Source organism: Hesperophylax consimilis, chromosome 4, assembly GCF_061612785.1.
Source record: "Hesperophylax consimilis isolate HC1 chromosome 4, BYU_Hcon_1.0, whole genome shotgun sequence".
NCBI lineage: Eukaryota > Metazoa > Arthropoda > Insecta > Trichoptera > Limnephilidae > Hesperophylax > Hesperophylax consimilis.
This window is the reverse complement of record NC_142839.1, coordinates 34,857,494-34,871,937: the sequence shown is the minus strand read 5'-3', so window position 1 is coordinate 34,871,937 and position 14,444 is coordinate 34,857,494.

Here is a 14,444-nt window from a genome sequence, read left to right as displayed (position 1 = left end):
CGCAGAATAACGTAATGTTTCACCTGTGCTGTTCAGATGAACCACCTTCTTTACCACGACTCTTTAGACAAACAGGTTTTGAGGTATTTGTGTGTTCCAGCTTAGTAACTACCCATTAGTGGCGAAAATCTTAAAATCTCAGGATCTTACTTATACTAGAATTCTAGAAACCAAGATATTAAGACCGAATTTCCATGGATTCAATGCTCTGCGTTGAAAAATCGTTGCTCTCTCTACAACACTTAAAAACAATAATCAATGTGGGAATGAACCTTCTTTCTTCCATCAGTTGTACTCACATATTAATTTTTAAAAAGGATACTTATTTTCTTTGGGACTCATAGGCAAATAATATTTATAAAACATGTTCCATCTTACTCATAATTACAGTTTAAATATTATACGGGCTTTTAAGGTCGGGACAGTGGAAAACGTTACTCTTAACCACTGCGGAAGCTTACCTATACCGGATGTATTAGTACATGTCAGATTTATACCGATTGACCACTTAGTATAGCGCCAGAATAACGCCGGCAATATGTGAAATGCACGAATTTTTAAGTTTAAAAGTTAAGTTTTTAAAAGTTTTTTGTAGTTTGGCAAATATTGTTCTGTCATATAATGAAAATGAAAAAAAGCAGTAATACTCATTTGCAGCACTATTGGAGGTATATATTAAATCTATATAGTGATTTACCAAAGCAAATACGGGACGCGTAATCGGATTGACCGGATTTCAATGCAAATAAAAACAGACCGGATCAATGACATTACAAATAATGTCATCGATAAAGAAACGTGAAGTTAGCAACAAAACTCGGAATGCGAAAAGTACCGTGTTTTAAGGGTTTCAACAAGTGATTGATGTCAGTCTAAAAAAAATTGGCTTTAATATTATTTTGAGTAACGAGTAGTAAACGGCCCTCTTCCTCATGTAACCATACCATGCTGCAGCGGCGTATTTTTTTTTAATTAGATCCATACAGGAAGGACCTGACACCTGAGAAGGAAGGAGAGGAAGTTCTGATAAGGAAAATGGTATGGGGGGTGGGTAGGAATCTAGGGATCAGGGTATCCAGGAATGACGTACGAATGAATACATCCCCCCCACTGCGGCGCAAGGCGATGGGTCGAGAGACCAGTTGGAAAGGTCCCAAACCAGCCTCTCCCGATCTGGCACTCCACGCAGCTGGTGGGCAGGCGCATCCTGAACACACCTCACCCGATGAAACCGGACACCCCTGCAAAATAACCAAACGCAGCGAACCACTTGGAGGGACCTATGGCAGAGATGTTGGTTATCCAATAAATGGTTCCCGCGACGTTGTTACCCAAACCCGCCACCCAAATTGCATAAGGGAATCTTTATATGTAATTGTATAGGTATTATTAATCTAAATAAATGCTTTTTGACTATTGTGACTACAGCATACACGATATATCACACCCATAAAATATAGACATTATAAATATAAATATATTAATATACTACCTACACGATCTAATTAGTCTACAACATTTAGAGAAGCGGTTAGCGTGGGCCGTGCCCATTACATGTACAAGTAGCAACTCTGTAAGCTGTGGCGCGGGTAAATTATCGAAACAACCCACTCACATTTTAATATTTTGCCATGCATACCCATTTATACGTCCTTCTATGAATTAATATTTCTTTACTTTTCAGTGTTATGTATTGAAAACATTTCGTATTACAATAAGTAGTGTTGTATGTAGGTATATGGAAGATGAAAGTGGTAAAATTTCATCTCTCCTGACATTTACTTAATAGACTTGTTTGACGTATTTCCGGTAGGTCTCGTCTCGTGCTGTCTTTGTAGACCTTTCCTGGTACCAGCGCGTTGTTTGGTTTGCCCCTGTCGCGGTGTCTCCGGTAGTCTCAGAGTAGAAAGCTATTATATTGTAAAGTCTGTTTGTCACTTCTCTAGGTATTATTTAAGCATTATCTAAATGTCGAAATGACTACGTCACTGAAGGTATATGGTATATGACTTTTATTTGCCTGTCTGGGACTTCTAGAGTTTATTTGCAACTTTATCCAGCTTGAAAGATACTACACGTAGAAAAATTATGTTAAAAAGTGATAGCATGCCAATTTCCTGTTCAAGTATTAGTCATTCAGAATATATGGAAAACACGTGTTTTTTCCTAATAAATGTCATGACGGAATGCGATAGTATGTCAATATCAATATTTTATGAACACGTGTTCCGCCGTCCTCATAAAATATTCGATTTTAACTGATACTTTGTTAGGAATTCTGTAAATTCATTCAGACCTACACTCCCGAACACGAAACACGAAAGCGAATTATTTGACCAAATTTTTAATAAATGAACTTAATTAATAAGTTGTAAAATAAAACGAATTAATCAATCTGTAATTCATTTCCTAAATGTACTAGCCATAATTCCACTGTCACACAAAAACAACAATTTATTCATGTCAATTTATTTATTTCATGTGGAAAGAAAAAAAAACTCGATTTTTGTTTTCCTTTTTTATTTTTATTTCCATACTGTAGCCGAGACATGCGTCGAGTTAAAAAAAAGAGTATAATGAGAAAAAAGATTTTCATCTTGAATTTCCCCTTTCCCAGAATCCTTCGCTTTATCCTTTGCTTTAGCCAATAGAATGACATATCACAATCTTTTGTAGTTTCTTTGTGAACGTCTTGTTGACAGCGTGACACGTGCTTTTCTACGTGTGTGTCTCGGCGTATACGCTTCCTATTATTAGATTCGCGTAGTTTCCTTCCGGTTAACTCAAACCGACAAGTTAATCTGAAAGTTACTTGTGGCTTGAACAGTACGCTGAAATTTATTTATTATTTATATTTACAACTTTACGTAACTTGATATTACGCATAACGGAAAAACATGTTTCGCGAAGTTGGCGATATAAATGTACTTTGAAGCTAATAACCCACCTTGTGTGGGAATTGTTTGAATTCAAAATGGTAGATGAACTTTGACACGTCTAGTGAGTAGGTTCGGCAAAAATTGTTTGGATAGACTAATGTTGAGGTTTTTAACATAATTTTTTTTTATATACCTTTTAATTAAAATGATTCTATGTTGGGAAAAGTAAATCTAACCAAAAATATAAGGTTAGGTTAAGTATGTTTGTAGGTAGGTATTGGAATTTATTGACGTTGTTTTTTTCGTAAATTATTTTTTATAATTTTTTTACTTTGATTTTGCTTTGCGTCATATTTTTTTATACTATGCTTGTAATAGGTTAATGCATTGTTCACGAATGATTTTTATATCGGTTCCGCTATTCATGCGCTTTCTTTATATCACATATATTCTGTAAATTTAATAAAAATATTATATTAAATTCAACTTATTAAAAATCTGAATGAAATTGCATGTTTATAAATCATATTTTTCCTCTTTTACCAGAAAATCTTATCAATTTTACTTCACATTTTCAAGGCAAGCATTTTGGCAGCAACTCCGCATGCTCTCACAGCTCACAGCCAACTTACGGCTGACTCATTTCCGTGATTTGTTTGATAACGAAAATATTGTAAACTTCACTTTGGTATGGTAATTTATTTCCACAAATGGAGATCTTGAGTTGGTTCGCCCCATTAGGCACGCGTTGTTGTGACGTCACGGGGCAAAGGATGGACGAGCAACGCAAACTTTTCAATTTTGGACTAAAATTTTGATTATTCGATTATAATTTGCTACAATTGTTTTTGAATTTTTAAAATGAATAAATTTTATTTTTGGATGTATGTTTACAAGCCTTACGTAACTTAACACCGATCAGTTAATCTGTTGCCTTAGAGATGAATTTTATAAAATTCTCTTCATTAGAGTTTTGTCATAAACTTTAATAGGTACTCTTTCTAGGTTTTAACAATATTTTCGTTGTTTCCACCATAAGCTGTAAAAATCAAATTTTAACATTATTTAGAAATTCCTGACAGGAAAAGTTGTACAAATTTCGTGAGGCTAAAACTCACCATTCGAATGTTGTTACTGCTTTACCACATTCAAAATCTAGTATATAAATTATTCTTATATTTTAAAAGATGGTTTGAATATAGTGATAAACGAAGAAAGGAGTTTAATGAAAATATATAAGGTAAATGTGAATGTTCGAAGAAGTCGTAATAACTAATATGACACGGTCAAATGAATCAGTTACTTGAGTCGGGCCATGTCAAGAGTAAGCATAATAGAAGAGTCTGTATGAATGTGAATGAAACAAAGAGTGTGTGGCAAGACCGAGATGTTCGGCGGTTTATATTTTGTCATCTGAGACGCGGGTGATTTTTGTCAAAATGACACTTTTTAAAGTTTTTCTCTCTCAGGATTTCTTATTTTCCAATTAATTTTGCCACTGGTAAAAGTTACCACTGAGTAAATGAAGGAAGCAAATTAATATCATATAGTTTTTTATTTGTTTATATATTATACCACCACATCGGCTTTTAAAAACATTTTATACACATTACAACAGTTGAGTGGAACAATAATCAAGAAGTACAGTTTGATATTAGATATAAAGAAATTCAATGCAAAATATTATTGAGGTACGTTATAATAGCCTTCTTGTAACTTTATTCCGTGCAGTTGAACAAATCAAATATTTTTGCGAAAGTATTGCCAACTGCATGCATTCTAGCTAAACGACTCAGTTCTTCTATATCGTTGTTGCAATTAGAAAAAAAATGTCGATCGAGTAGTAGTTGGCACGTTGAAAGTGATTAGGTTCAATAAAACACGTGTGTCTATAATTCCATAAACAAATTTAAAAATAAATGCCAAGTCGAAACGCATCTTCTATCTGAGTGTTTTACTAATTTTGATTATTTCAAGTGGTTGTAATTTATAGTTTCTATAGGTATACAAAGTTTATTAAATATTTACATCTTAATTCAAGAGATGCAATATTGAAAGTGGTGAACGCAACTTTAGAAATAAAATTTTGGTATTCTAATCCACAATAAGAACAAACTTAAGAATTTATTCAATGAATTTTTAAAAACTGAAAAGAAATGGAGCAATTTTCATAGTGGAATTTCATTGTGGAATAAATGGCACAATAAATAAATCGATGGACTCAATTTACAAGACGTTTATTTCAAAAGTTTCAAAAATGTATTTTTTACGCAGAAGCCAAGTAGTTTTGAGTAACTTCTTTAAAAAACCGTTTACGACAAAGTTCCGTTTTACGCCCTTAAAAATACATTTCCACTGGAGGCGATTTTCAAGTTGCTTAAAGTCTGTCACATTATCAAAATGTTTTTCAGTTGGCTCCATTAATCGATTTTAGATGTTATTCAGAGAAGTGGAAAAGCCCACAGAGACAGGCAATGTAAAATGGGCTTACTTTTCAAATATAAAAGTTAAGGACGGGTTGTTTCGGAGAATTTGAACAATTCATCAAATTTCAACGTTCATTTACGGGTTCTGTGAAAGTCCTATTCAAATTCTGTTACTATATCATTATAGACTAGTTGCTTGACAGAACTGAAATAAAAACAGAACTTAAAAATATCTTTCACAGAACTTGAAAATTAACTTTGAAATTTGAACAATTGTTTAAGTTCTCCGAAACAACCCGTCCTAAGTATTTAAAATACGTCGATTTTTTTAGGTAATGGTATCTTGAGTATGTTAGCAAACAATTGACTGTAACTTCTGCAAAATCTGGCAAATAAACCTCACGGATAGAGGGTTACCCGTTTTCTGAATGCTGTATAAGATTTGATTATGATTTGTCGGTTATAACAATGTGGGTTCAAAACATAGTTCCTCACAAGTCTCTATTATTGATTTAAATTTTCCGCTCATAACTACGGTAGTAGAATTTTTTCAAATGTTGCCAGGTTATTCGTAACTCGAATATTTGTCTTTATTAATCTCAATTATCAAATTTTTTTCGCATTTATTTACAAGATTTAAAGTTATATTTACCCCAAGTTAAATTTACCCTAGATTAAACTTACCTTAGTTTAAATTTACGCCAAGTTAAATTTACCCAAATTAAATTATCTTGGTTAAATTTACTCTAGATTAAATTTACTCTACGTTAAATTTACCCTAGGTTACACTTACCATGGCTTAAATTTACCCTATGTTAAATTAAATCTAGGTTTAATTCACCTAAGGTTAAATTTACCATAGGTTAAATTTATCCTAGGTTTTATTTACCCTAGGTTAAAATTACTCGAGGTTTAATTTACCCTCGGTTAAATTCACCCTTTTTTAAATTTACACCACGGTTAATTTACTCTAAGTTAAATTTACCCTATGTTGTCTCATATTGTTAGAATTTATGTCTTATATTAAGGAAATATTGAACGAGTCAAATATCGTGTGATCTGATTAAATTATTTACTTCAATAGATTATTTTTAATCTAAAAAATAATTAATGGCCACACTTAAATTTTATAAGAAAAATTGAAAATCTGCAGCGAAAACACACATGAGACGAAGAAGAAATGAAATGAGACCTCATTAAAAAAAAAACCGAAGTCAAAAGTCATTTATGTACCGAGAAATGAAAATATAGGGTTTTCCAATAAGAGGTGTTATGTGTATTTAATTCCGGTCATTAAATGATTTTTTATGGCCGGAATTGTATGGTATTGATCTGGACAACGTTTACTTTCAACAAGACAAGCAATGAAACCATTTATTTTTTACGGGAAAAGTTTCCGGACCGTTTTATCTCTCGAAGAGGTGATCACAATTGACCACAGAGATCTTGTGATTTAACACCTTGCGACTTCTTTCTTTGGGGCCACGTGAAAGAGAAGGAATTGACCACCGAGATCTTGTGATTTAACACCTTGCGACTTCTTCCTTTGGAGCCACGTGAAAGAGAAGGTCTACGTCGATTCAAGACCTCAAAGATGGAATTCGTGAGGCTATCGAGGACATAAGGCAGCCACTTTGCGATTTGGTTATGGAAAATTTCATGAAAAGGATGTGGTCCTGTAGGCGTGGTCGTGGTGGTCATTTGACTGATGTTATTTTTCAATATTTACGGCATACCTTCTTCTTTATAATAAAATAAACATTTGATCATTAATATTAAAAAATGGTATTTTTATTTGAATATCAAAATAACACCTCTTATTGGAATATCCTGTATTAAGCAAATTACCAGAATATATAAAATTGGAAGAAAACTATTTCAAATGACTATGTAATTGATTTATTATGAAAAAGACATATATTTTTTCTAATTATACACGTATAATGACCGTATAGGAAATCTACCCATTTAAAAATAAATAGATACATCGTATAATTTATATACATAATACAAATAAATACATAAATATGGGAAAAATCTTAACGTAAGTTGAAGGCTTTATACGAGTATATTCATTCTCACAGATCATGGCGGATATTGCAATTGTTGTGATATAGCCTTCTCCGATTTCAATTTAGAAGAAGGACTTTCCATTGTCATGCAATTAATTAAATATTTTATGAGACATTATTTGACTTGAATAAGTTTCACTTAATGCTGGCCTGAAGATCGACACAGTTGGGTTGAGATAACTTTCGAGATTCATTTAATTAAACAGGGTTCGTGACAATATTCCGATGGTTAACCTCCCGGTAACCTAAATTTCGAAAAATCTGCAACCCGTTCAACTACTATTTTCGCACTATTGTCAAATAGGCAAATATGGTTTAGGAACAATTTTTTCTTTAAATTTTTTTAAGGTTGTACCAATCGATATAATATATCTTCGAAGAAGAAGATAATACCAATAAATCTAAAAGAAATTTGAAAAAGAAAAAGACACAGAAAAAAATGATAAGGGTCACTATTTGGAATCGAACCCGAGATCTCTTGTCTTACCGAGGCCTTAACCACTCGAATATTGGGACCTAGTTATTAAAGTATTATTATTTGTATATATATATAAAATTAAAAAATATTAGTATAATTAATATTGTGAACACGACCTGCTGACAAACTGCTTTGGCAAATTAGCGGCTGTTTGTATTGAAGAATAATTATCATGACATATGATTATTATTATAAATGATTATTATGATACATGATTATTATGATATATGATTATTATGATATATGATACACGATTATTATGATAAATGATTATTATGAAATATGATTATTATGATATATGATTAATATGACACACGATTATTATGATACATGATTATTATGATATATGATTATTATGATACACGATTATTATGATATATGTTTATCATGAAATATGATTATTATGATATATGATTAATATGACACATGGTTATTATGATACATGATTATTATAATATATGATTATTATAATACACGATTATTATGATATATAATTATCATGATGTATGATTATTATGATATATGTTTAATATGATACATGATTATTATGATACATGATTATTATGATATATTATTGTTATGATACACGATTATTATGATATATGATTATTATGATATATGATTATCATGATATATGATTATCTTGATAAAAATACAATACAATACCCACTACAGTTTTTTCTTTAAATTTTTTTAAGGTTGTACCAATCGATATAATATATCTTCGAAGAAGAAGATAATACCAATAAATCTAAAAAAAACTTGAAATAGAACAAGACACAGAAAAAAATGATAAGGGTCACTATTTGGAATCGAACCCGAGATCTCTTGTCTTACCGGGGCCTTAACCACTCGAATATTGGGACCTAGTTATTAAAGTATTATTATTTGTATATATATATAAAATTCAAAAATATTAGAATAATTAATATTGTGAACACGACCTGCTGACAAACTGCTTTGGCAAATTAGCGGCTGTTTGTATTGAAGAATAATTATCATGACATATGATTATTATTATAAATGATTATTATTATAAATGATTATTATGATACATGATTATTATGATATATGATTATTATGATATATGATACACGATTATTATGATAAATGCTTATTATGAAATATGATTATTATGATATATGATTAATATGACACACGATTATTATGATACATGATTTTTATGATATATGATTATTATGATACACGATTATTATGATATATGTTTATCATGAAATATGATTATTATGATATATGATTAATATGACACATGGTTATTATGATATATGATTATTATAATACACGATTATTATGATATATAATTATCATGATGTATGATTACTATGATATTTGTTTAATATGATACATGATTATTATGATACATGATTATTATGATATATGATTGTTATGATACACGATTATTATGATATATGATTATTATGATATATGATTATCATGATATATGATTATCTTGATAAAAATACAATACAATACCCACTACAGTTCTCATTCTTCACAATTTATTATGATAGAGATTAACTGAGGCACCTGGCGTTGCCCTGGCTTTATTAAAATTTGAGGAGTGGAAAAGGGTTCAAGTGTAGTTTTTAGAAGTCAAATATAAATAGTGACCCCCGTGGTTGAGGAGTGAGGCTGTCGACTAGCAATACGTAGGCCGCAGGTTCAAATAATGGCGTGCGGAAGTAAAGTTTTTTAAAGTTGTGTGATTTCGCAATGTATTCATTAAAAATAACATATAGTGTATTTGCGACACGTTCCAGAATGGGAGATACTCTCAGTATCGCCCTGGTGTTAGACAACCATTCAAATTTGAAACATTGCTTGAAATGGCTTAAGACGTGCTTAGTGTCCAGATCTGAATACTTGATACTTTACCGCCTTCCTTTTCCCCATTTCCTTCCCCTCCCTATGACCTTAAGCCTTTCCACATACCCCAATTGTGGATGCCGAAGTCTCACTGGCTCCAGAAGAATGGAAGCAGTTGGGATTGGAATGGGAGATACGCTCAGTATCGCCCTGATGATAATAACCACCATTTGAAAAATTGCTTTAAATGGCCTTAGCCATGTTTTGTAACCAGATTTGATTAGCCAGGCACTTTCTCACAATCATCGACCCCATCTTCTTCCCCATTACCTTCAGCCTTTCAAAACACCCCAATTGGGGATGCCATAGTCTCATTATTTCCAGATGGGTTGGAGGAGTGGTACTCTTGTGCGGTATTCACATAAAAAATAACAGCAATTATCAAATACTAGCTGTACCCCACCACTCTTTGCTGTGGCTTAGTCTGGCTGTGCAAATAGAAAACGATAGCGCGTGTCGCTTTTACGTCCAACAGATTACGCTGTTTTCAAAAAAGCATGTTTTTTACCTCTATATAATTTAGATATCTACAAAACATACGCATATTCGAATGCAACGTTGTATTAAAATTTCAAAGCAATCGGTGATGAACTTTTGGAGACTTAAGATTTTGAAGAAACGAATTTTAACATTTTTATTTATATGTAAAGATAGAAGATTGATTTAACTAGGTCGTGTTTTTATATGTTATTGTTTCACAAAACCCACATTTAGTGCGTAAGTTTAGGTTCGTAAAACAAGGTTATTGGTTTTGCACTGCAAAGTACATATACACTAAGTCAGCGAAAGTAAATTATTCCTCCCACTTATCTTGTTTTTCCATCTCGTTCAACTTCCATAATGGGGAAGGAATTTTCTGCGAATTTCCACTTCCGTGCCCGCTCTGTGTTCTCTGTTAATCTCATAAGCAGCCCAGTTGTAGAAGAGATCCACTCGCTCTAATGACAATTTAATTAGGTACACATACCGATCTGTGTTCTTGTATTTCAACGATATATTATTGTCTCAGAAAGCAGCGTGCTTTTAGTTAATCTTTATTTTATACGTTTTCCGTCTTTATTTAGCTTAAGAAAATCACGAAATAATCTTATCTTATATTTGACGAGAGGTAATTTAAATAAAATATATATGTTCAGTTATATTATAATTTAATTTATTTTAAAAAATGAAGCAAAAGATAGTACTAATAAATCTAAGCGAAACATGAAACAGAATAAGACAACATTGCAAAATTCTGTAATACACTTTTTTTATAATACACTAAACTAAACAAAGGAAAATGATGTTTAATATTGATTTATTAACTTCTTATAACTTATTTTATATTTATTTTTTAAATTTGTTAAAAACAAACAAAACAATATGAATACGAAAAAAATAGTATTGGAAAAGAGAATAGTCTCAATAAAGCACTTTTTAGTAGTGTGTCAATAGGTGTTGTAACGTTAAAAAGAAATAAAAATTATCAAAAATACGTTAATATAAGTAAATTTAGTTTAAGAGATATATGTACATGCATATATGGTATAATTTACATGCACATTATGCAATTTATACAAATATTGAAGTTAATTCTAATGGAAATATTTGAAATCGGGCCGCAAACAGAAACACTCCTTATGTATTTGGCGATAAGGTTTGAATTACCGCTTAATTCCAGCTAATAGTTATGATTTATGCAAGAAACAAACATCGTGAAAAAGTGTCTTATTTTATTTTGCGAATTTAAGTGCTAAATGTTTTACTTTAATTTTCTAAAGATCTTAATTTGCTCCACTATGCAAAAAACCTTAACCGAAAAGGGGGTTCTTAAGAAAGAGATATTGAACTTTAAAGCAGGTTTTATAGGCCGATACTTTATTTTCTCTCTGGGCTTGTAATAAGACTTTAAATAACGAATTATTAAAAATGATGCTCTTATTTCATAGGTCAAGTGTTCTACTCGCAGTATTTAGTTAAAATCAAGCAATTAAATTTTCGAACGAAAAACACGTGATTTTGCATTACTACGTAGTGCTTCGCCTTAAAAATATATGTTAATTAAATATAAACATGTTTATCGGCTTAAATATCCGGAACTAGATGAACATCATTATAACTTATTTTCCATTCACTGCTAGATGAAGATCTCAACAAGCTCGTTCGTTTTCTTCCTTAGATCCTTGATTTTCTCGAGCGAGTTTTAGTTCGGTTTTGAGTCCTTCTGGTTCCTTCTGGGCGTCTCTGGACTACACTGGTTTTTATCCATTGGCTGAATCTCAAACAATGCCATTTATTTTTCATGGTGAAAATATCTGGTAGTTCCGATTATTTTTGTTTGCTCCTTTATCCGACCATTTCTTTGGTGTTACCCAACATTATTTGATTTTTCATATCCAAGTATTTTCTTATACAGAATCTTAAACAGCTGATAGTGATTTTGAGTTCCGTAATATTAATGTCAATAAATTTTACATAAAGGCACCTGTTCTAAATTTTATGATTATTGGCTGGGTAAAAAATTTGTTTCTTTGTTACTTCATGAATGTTAATGACTTCGTGCTGCGAAAACAACAAAGCACCAAAAAAAGTACCTACTGCTCGCTGTCATGAACATTCCCGGCATCTTACTGATACCTAAAGCTAGAAATGAAAAAAACCCCTGTGGAAATTATTTGTATGTTAAATCTTAGGAAGTAATAAAAGTTTTCCCATGAAGCCCGCTTATCGCCGGGAAACGGAAAAGTGTGGAAATTAGGGGGGTTAGAATAGGAATACACAGATCTTATCGGATCCTGCGTGCCGTCTCTCTCACACCACCAGATAAGTTGCAGAAGTGATTTCCATTCCATCTCGAATAGCTTCACGCCAAACAAGAAGACAATGGCCAAACATTCTCAATTAAACTTCATTTGCTACACAATTCTCATAATTTACTTTCTTGTTTGAAAAGATCTCTTGATTTTGGGGATCGAGTTATGTTTAAAGTCTCTAAAACGACATACCTACAGATTTAAAGGTATTATGGTGTATTTTTACAAATATTTAGGTAATGCTACACAGCCTGTAATGTTGTGATATCATGTAAATGAATTATGTAAACAAATCTCGCTCTTACCACCTGGTAAGTAAGAAATTACTTTTATTTTTTAATAAATTCCATAAGACAATGGACAACCATTCTAAACTTGTGTTTTTTTCATTCGAAAAATCCTACAAATAATTAATTTTATTAATTTTTCACTTGTAGCAAACACTTTGTGGGTATACATAATTATAATAATTAAAATAAATAACTTTGTTTTAATACCACTTTATTGTATATATTTATAACCAACCGGTTTCAGTTCAACCCGAACCTTCATCAGGGTTAATAAAAACATATTAAATTAATTACAGAGGTGTATGGGTACTTATAGTTAAGCTGGAAGAGGGAGAGAGAACATCAACTTTGGTGGGGGTGGAAGACTTAGGTAGGAGAGAGGGGGTAAACATAGGTGCAGGAAATGGAAATATATTTAAAATGGGGCTGTTTGTTAAATCTAATTGTTTATTTAATAAATTGATTTTATTGACTTTAAGGGATTTTTTTATCTCGAGTGCTTCTAAATTGTTGAGGCGTAGACCTATCCCGTTTCTATGTAATACTTCTATACCTGAAGGTTTATCAAATGAGTGATCTTTATCTTTTAAATGTGTTGCAAATATTAAATAAACAATTTTATTAAATAAACAATTAGATTTAACAAACAGCCCCATTTTAAATATATTTCCATTTCCTGCACCTATGTTTACCCCCTCTCTCCTACCTAAGTCTTCCACCCCCACCAAAGTTGATGTTCTCTCTCCCTCTTCCAGCTTAACTATAAGTACCCATACACCTCTGTAATTAATTTAATATGTTTTTACTAACCCTGATGAAGGTTCGGGTTGAACTGAAACCGGTTGGTTATAAATATATACAATAAAGTGGTATAAAAACAAAGTTATTTATTTTAATTGTTAATTTTATTGCTTTAAAAGGAGGTTTTCATTTCTGAAAAAGAGTTACGGACAAATTGTCTTGGCGAGGGTCCATTCAAATAATTAACTGAGGGCAGGTATCAGAATATTGAGAGGCCAGATTTCAGGACCCAGATTTGCTCACCCATATAAAGGCAGTTAATGTAATACAATTTTTATTTTCCATTTCTTTTCAAAATTATAAATAACCACGTACAATCTTCCTTTTAGTCATAATCAAAATCAAAATCAATCACCGTCTACTAAGAGACTCAGAAACACTTCATTCCAAAGAACGAACTTAATCTTCTCCCAACCTCTTGTGCAAATGTGTCAACTCTATAACATCCACTGTAGTGGAAGATTCCGACATATTTCGGCCCCACAACTTTACACAATTTCTAGAATCTCTTGTTTTAACTTAAATACACTTGACGCAAACTTTATTTTCTATTGTTTTTGTTTTTATTCTATTTTACACACTAAAATATAAACATAAACATGGTTTACATTTTACACAAATGATAAACAACCATTTACGTAACTGTGTAAAATTTAACACTGTTATTAATAAGGCCGTTGTGTTTATATGTTGTTGTACACCATTGTTGTACACCATTGTTGTACGGATGATATTCATTCTTTGTAATTTTTTTGTTAACTCTCTGTCTGTTGTGTACATTAAACTAATATAAAAAATAATATTTTCGAAGGTACAGAT